The 6,160-nt window shown below is 39.3% G+C and overlaps 1 long non-coding RNA gene across 1 annotated transcript; it reads right to left on the bottom strand.

Annotated features, from left to right (window-relative positions):
• Positions 1–587: 587 nt before the first annotated feature.
• Positions 588–5,929, bottom strand: LOC113603430 (uncharacterized). The gene is made up of 3 exons (XR_003425016.2): positions 5,706–5,929; positions 1,774–1,921; positions 588–1,265 (listed from the first exon to the last, which is right to left on the bottom strand). It is a non-coding gene; the product is annotated as an uncharacterized LOC113603430 (long non-coding RNA).
• Positions 5,930–6,160: the final 231 nt, after the last annotated feature.

Genomic DNA, 6,160 nt, shown 5'->3' with positions numbered 1-6,160 from the left:
CTCTTAATGAGGCCCTTAATTAGACCGTTAAAAGACAGATGATCAAGAGAAAAACACACAGAAGTTTATTAACATTGTGTATAAATGTGGAAGAACTCAGTGATGGGAAGTTCAGAGGGTGGTTAGACCTTGAGTTTACATAGCATCTTAACAAGAGAACTATAAAGTTTTAGAGAAATGATAAGACAAAAAAAATTTTGAGTTTCTAGGATGGCACACTGTGGGAAGGTAGATATTGGGGGAGCCAATGGAAGATAAGACCTAGCTAGTAAAATTTGTTATGTAGATTCCTGTGCAGACTCTGGGCTGGTAAAGGTCTAGAGTTGCCTCTGATAATTAACTTGTATCATTCCTGGTAGACAGAAATGATAATGTGATATAATCAGAAATATATATTTTGGTCTTTAACCACCAATCTCACAGCTTCCCATATCCTTATAATTTCCTAAATTATTAGAGCAATGGGAACATCTTTTGTCATATTTGGCCTTTTGTCCTCAACTAGTTCCAGAGTAAGGTAAAAATGTCTTTTGTAATTCATAGCAAGCCTCTTCAACTATGCCTGAGTTTATGTCAATAAGGTGACTTTTGGAAATCCCCTAGATGAGAACAGGATGAGGGCTGATTGACCATAGGAACCAACCTTGTGACTACAGGGTTGGAACTTTCAGCCCCCTCTCCTGACCTGCAGGGAGGAGAGGAGAGAAGGGCTGGTGGTTGAATCAACTACAAATGACCAGTGATTTACTCAGTGATGCCGGTGTAATGAAGCCTCCATAAAAATCCTCATTGATGAGATTCAGAGAACTTCCAGGTTGGTAAATACGTGGAGGTGCTGGAAGGGTGGCCTGCCTGGTCAGGGCAAGAAAGCTCCACCACTTTAACCTCAGTGTTACTCTGGAACATCTGAAATGTAAGCAGGGGAAGTGTTGAAGGCCAAAGACATGCCTTCTGTAGTTGGGGGATCTGTGCGGTCAACACCTGCATGCCAAGAAGGCCTCAGAAACCTGGAGTGGAACCACACAGTGGCAGGCAATGTCAAGTAATGGCCTAGGATCCTTCAGGCAACAGCACAGGCAGATAGAGTAGTGAGGCACCCCAGATGACTCTCTGTTTTATTTATAAAAGGGATTTGAACTGAGGCAGGAGTGTCATTCACCCAGTTTACCCCGGACTACTTAGCAGAGGGCTCCTGTTTGAAATTATTTTAGTGCTGTTCTTAGCTGGAGCGACGTGGATAAGGTGGGTTTCATCATTAGCTGGCACTAGATAAATATACAAATACAAATAACCCTATCAGAGCCATTATACAATAAATTTGACCTACAAATGTCACAACCTGTACAAGTGAAGGGTGCAGTGGCAGCTTGAACACCTGACTTCACTTTGACCTAAATGATTGTTGAAATCTAAAAACTATATATTGCTTATTCTCTTCAGCAATTTTCCGTTTAGTCTAGAGTTTCCTATAAAATTTTATGGGATGCTTACTAAAAATATTAATTATTGAGCCCTTCTCCTGGGTGATTAGACCTTATTAGTTGACATATGAAAACAAATTACACATTTTCAGTGCTTTACTAAAAAACTAACATGTATGTCATAACTGAGGGAGTTCATACGAGCTGCATTAATACAAGGCACCAGGAATGCAATTAAAGGACTTCAGAAAAATACCATCATCCACCTTCATCCTCTGCTCAAAGATTCAAAATTACATTCAGTCATGTGACGTCTTAACATGGGAACAGGGGGAGAGAGAATGTCTCTTACCACTCTTTGTCCCAGGATAGAATGGCTCATTGTTCTCTGCATCTTTTCTTAATTGATGTATGAAAAAGCTACTTGGCATTTCTGCATTGGTTCAGTAAGCCTCTATTTAGTCCAGAGTTGGGGCACTTGATGATCACAGGACCCTTCACTAAAAAGGCCAAATAGAGGGGCATATGTTATTGTGTCTCCAAGTAGATCTAAGCCAGAACAAGTAGAAACTCAGCTTCCATTGTTATCAGGATCTATTGCTTGAAACCAAAAGGCTCCTAATGTGTTCAGCTTGCCCAAGATTTATTTTAAATCTATAGTACCCCCAAACTAGGGTTAGGACACCAGAAAATAACACCGCCTCACTTCTTCCTACCTGCACCACAGAAACATCCTTGTCCTGTACCTTTTTATTTAAGTTCATTTATTTATTTTGAAGATGAGGGAGGGGCAGAGAGGAGAGAGAGATCCCAAACAGGATCCTCCCTGTCCTCTTCTACTATAAAGATCAAAATGCAAATTATTTTTAGGAACGTGTCACCAGCCAGCTTTCTAGGGAGAGAGACGTTTTGTTTTGTTTTGTTTTTTAAAAAATTTTAATGTTTATTTATTTTTGAGAGAGAGAAAGAGAGAGAGAAAGAGACAGAGCACTAGTGGGGGAGGGGCAGAGAGAGAGGGAGACATAGAATCAGAAGCAGGCTCCAGGCTCTGAGCTGTCAGCACAGAGCCCGACGTGGGGCTTGAACTCATGAATCATTAGATCATGACCTGAGCTGAAGTCGGACATTTAACCAACTGAGCCACCCAGGTGCTCCAAGAGCTGTTTTTGATAGGACTGAAGTTTTGGTAAGGACCAGAGGGGTTGCGACCATGCTTTCTTTATCTACATCTGAAGACTGAAGTTGGGAGTTTCTTTTCCCTCATTCATCAGCTATCTAGGTCACCCATGACACATCTAGGTCCAGAACTTTTCATGAAAGTGAGGTGGGAGAGGTAATGCAGCAAGTCAAAGGTTACCCTTTCTTTGGAGGAAGCAAGCACCTCAAACAGGCTTAAGGGGTTAAGAGAAACCTACCTTTTGATTAAGAGAACAATGCCTACCTTGCAAGTATCTTGATTCTGTAATCCTTTCAGCTTCCATGATCTTCCTTTACTCTTTCTGTTTTTCCTGTGCTCCTCCCTATTGCTTCCCTCCTATTCACTCTTCTTACTCTTTGGTTATATTTCTGGAAACTTCCATTCCTTATAAATGCCATCCTCCACAAGTTCATCCTTTTTTTTGACACGTCTCTGGTGTAATTGATGCATTGATGATAATGCTCATTATATAATGCAGTAACAAATGTTAAGTTCACAGCAGGCTAGACGAGGAGATGGCAGCTGTTTTATCATAAGTGCTTGCATGCACACCCATGTATCTATTATTTAATCACAGAAGAGCTTATTTCATCTTGAGGACTTAAGACTTATTTTGCTAAGTCAGATTTGACGTCAAAACTGTTGGCTGTTTATGTAGGAAAATGTTTGTCTTGTCCTATCTTTAAATACCCACTAGATGTTGCTAGAGAGCTGTGGAAGAAGCAATCTTCATTTTCATCCAAGCCTTCAGAGTTACTGAATTAGAGCTCAAAGGAACCACAGAGCTGTCAGAAATAGTAAGGATAGAAGCCTAAACACAGAAACGGGAAGTATATCCTCAAAATATAGGCCTGACTAAGGAGGACTGAATATTTAAAGGCAAAGTTGGCATTGTTGAAATTTGTGCATTAGCATTGTGTCATTGTAATATTGTGACATCAAAAAAATTACTTTTTTATTATAAACGTATTATATTACCATTTAAGCAATTAGTAAAATGTAGAAAATTATAATGGGGAAAATAATTACATAGAATAATTACATTACTCTATCACTCAGGGTGACTGTTAGCATTTTAGCATGTTTCATTCCCTTCTGTTTTTCCCTATACTTTCTGGTTTAACTATAAAATATTGTATATATAGTATATATACACTATAATTCTTATTTAATTATACAGAAAATATACATATAACTTTTGTTTTATTATAAAATATTGCATACCTATATTTTATGTATATATATATATAATTTTGTTTTATTTTATATATGTGTGTATCTATCTATCTCATGGAAGCTATGAAACATAGAAACAATAGACACCTGTGATGAACTACACAACTCAAGACATAGGGCATTACCGATTCATTTGCGTTTCCTGTGAACTCTTCCCCATACCATTCATATGCCTCCTCAGAGACGTAATCACTACCCTGAATTTTCTCTTTTTAAAAAATGTTTATTTATTTCTTTTGAGAAAGAGAGAGAGCATACAAGTGGGGGAGGAGCAGAGAGAGAGAGGGAGGGAGAAAACCCCAAGCAGTCTCCACACTAAGCGTGGGGCTTGATCCCTTGACTGGGAGATCATGACCCGAGCTGAAATCAAGAGTTGGATATTTAACTGACTGAGCCACCCAAGCATCCCCCTGAATTTTCTTTTTAAATTATCCCTTAGAGTTTGTTTATATTTTGGGTTATTAGGAGTAATGTACATTTGTCTTGATACTGATGTGCAGAAATTTCTCTAGAAGTAGAATCACCAGATTATAGGACACTTGTTCTATGATTATCCCAAATTATTTTTTGTGTATGTAATAATGTAGGGGACAAGTTTGATTACTTTCTCCTGTATGAATATCCAGTTGTTCTAGCACCTTGTGTTAAAAAGGTTACCCTTTCTTTGTTTAATTGACCTGGTGCTTCCATTTATTAAAACAGTCATGGCTTGTTCCCTGATATATGACAACTGTCAGAGTTAAAGACAGATAAAGCATAATTAGACTGTAGAGTGTTGGTTTCTTCTCCTATCATCTGTATTATGAAAAAATGTGAATGTGTGTCCGTTAGTTTCAAATAACACACTAGACAATTACAAAAGAAGGGCGTGGCTCAGTAGAGGAAAGCATTAAATGAGACGAAGGAAGATTAAGCAGCTTTCCAGACAAAGCAAAGGGAGACAGGACAGTCTAGGTAGAAAGACTGAATGTCATGGCACAGGCACAGAATGCTATAAAGCTGGAATCGGCTTTTCAGTTGGGAGTGTGTCCTAACAGAGAAAAGTACCATGACTTCTTTGTGGCAGTGAAAGTTGACATCTAGTTCATCATTTTCCAAGCCAATTACATCATTAAAAAAGTAGTAGTCAACCAGCGTTGGCAAGCACTGACTGAGGAAGCTTATGCCCAGGCGATGCAGCCACAATTAACATAAGCCCGAGTAGAGTGGTCATCGTTTTGTTTTGTCACCTTTCTCCTTCAACAATCATTTAACTTTCTGTTTTCCTTCTTGCCTGCCTCCCTTCCATCCTCCAGCTTTTACATGGTCTTCCTACTAAAATATCTACCTTGTTGAATGAAGGACTAATTCACTTCCCCCAAGCAGGACTTTCTGAGAACTGAGACTTCCAAAACCTATTCCAGGGATGATTTTCTCTTTCCTAGTTCGCCCCTCAGCTAACTGTAAGATCTGGCCCCTCTGGCACTGGAGTGTGGGCAAGACAGGGATGACTCCACTAGGGTGGAGTCAAAGAAGGACTGGAGGCAGCTTCTACTAGTTTGCAAGAGCTAATTGTTAAATTTTCAGGGATTTGTAAGTTATTAAATATAGTCACTATCAAAAATTAAAGTATAGAAACTTCTAATTGAATAAAACATCTTAAAAATAAAGGCAATAAACACCAAAAACTCATCACTTCCTCATTATTCTGTTAAATTTTACTACGGGGCCAGAGTGTATGGTTAACTAAGTGGAGGAGGAAAACGAGGAAAAGAAGAAATAATGCGAGGAATACCTTTTGGAGTATTTACACCACAGAAACCTGCCAATTCTACCACTCCCCGCTAGAGGGCAGGTTGTTAAACATTTACCAGCACCGCATTGAGTGGATCTTGTTCTAAGCCAGCTTTTCACTCCTCTGGCGCCAGTATTTATTTAAAGCTGACACTATCATAAGTGATTTTGTAATGTTTTTGGAGACCTGCCCACCACTGGTGATCCCTCTCTTGCAGTTCCTTCGATCTGGGAGTCTATATCCTATTTTGATGACCCTTTTTCTCTCCTTAGAATTCAGAATGCAGAAGTCCACTTCCATCTTCTCTGAGGACTGTTCGCTTTCCAGATTACCCTTTTGACGGGACATAAATAGGCTGATTCTTTCTTGAGCATACCCCCTATTGGGCTTGCAAGAGACACTGTTTTCTCGAACACATATTGGTGGTGCACACTGATCAGTCCCTAAGTTCTACTCTCAGAACCAGTCACAGCTTCTTACCTATTAGGTTTCTCAGGTTCCTCTGCCCATTTAGTGGACTTCATAAGATAA

Source organism: Acinonyx jubatus, chromosome A1, assembly GCF_027475565.1.
Source record: "Acinonyx jubatus isolate Ajub_Pintada_27869175 chromosome A1, VMU_Ajub_asm_v1.0, whole genome shotgun sequence".
Taxonomy (NCBI): Eukaryota; Metazoa; Chordata; class Mammalia; order Carnivora; family Felidae; genus Acinonyx; species Acinonyx jubatus.
This window is presented reverse-complemented; position numbering and strand designations above follow the sequence as displayed.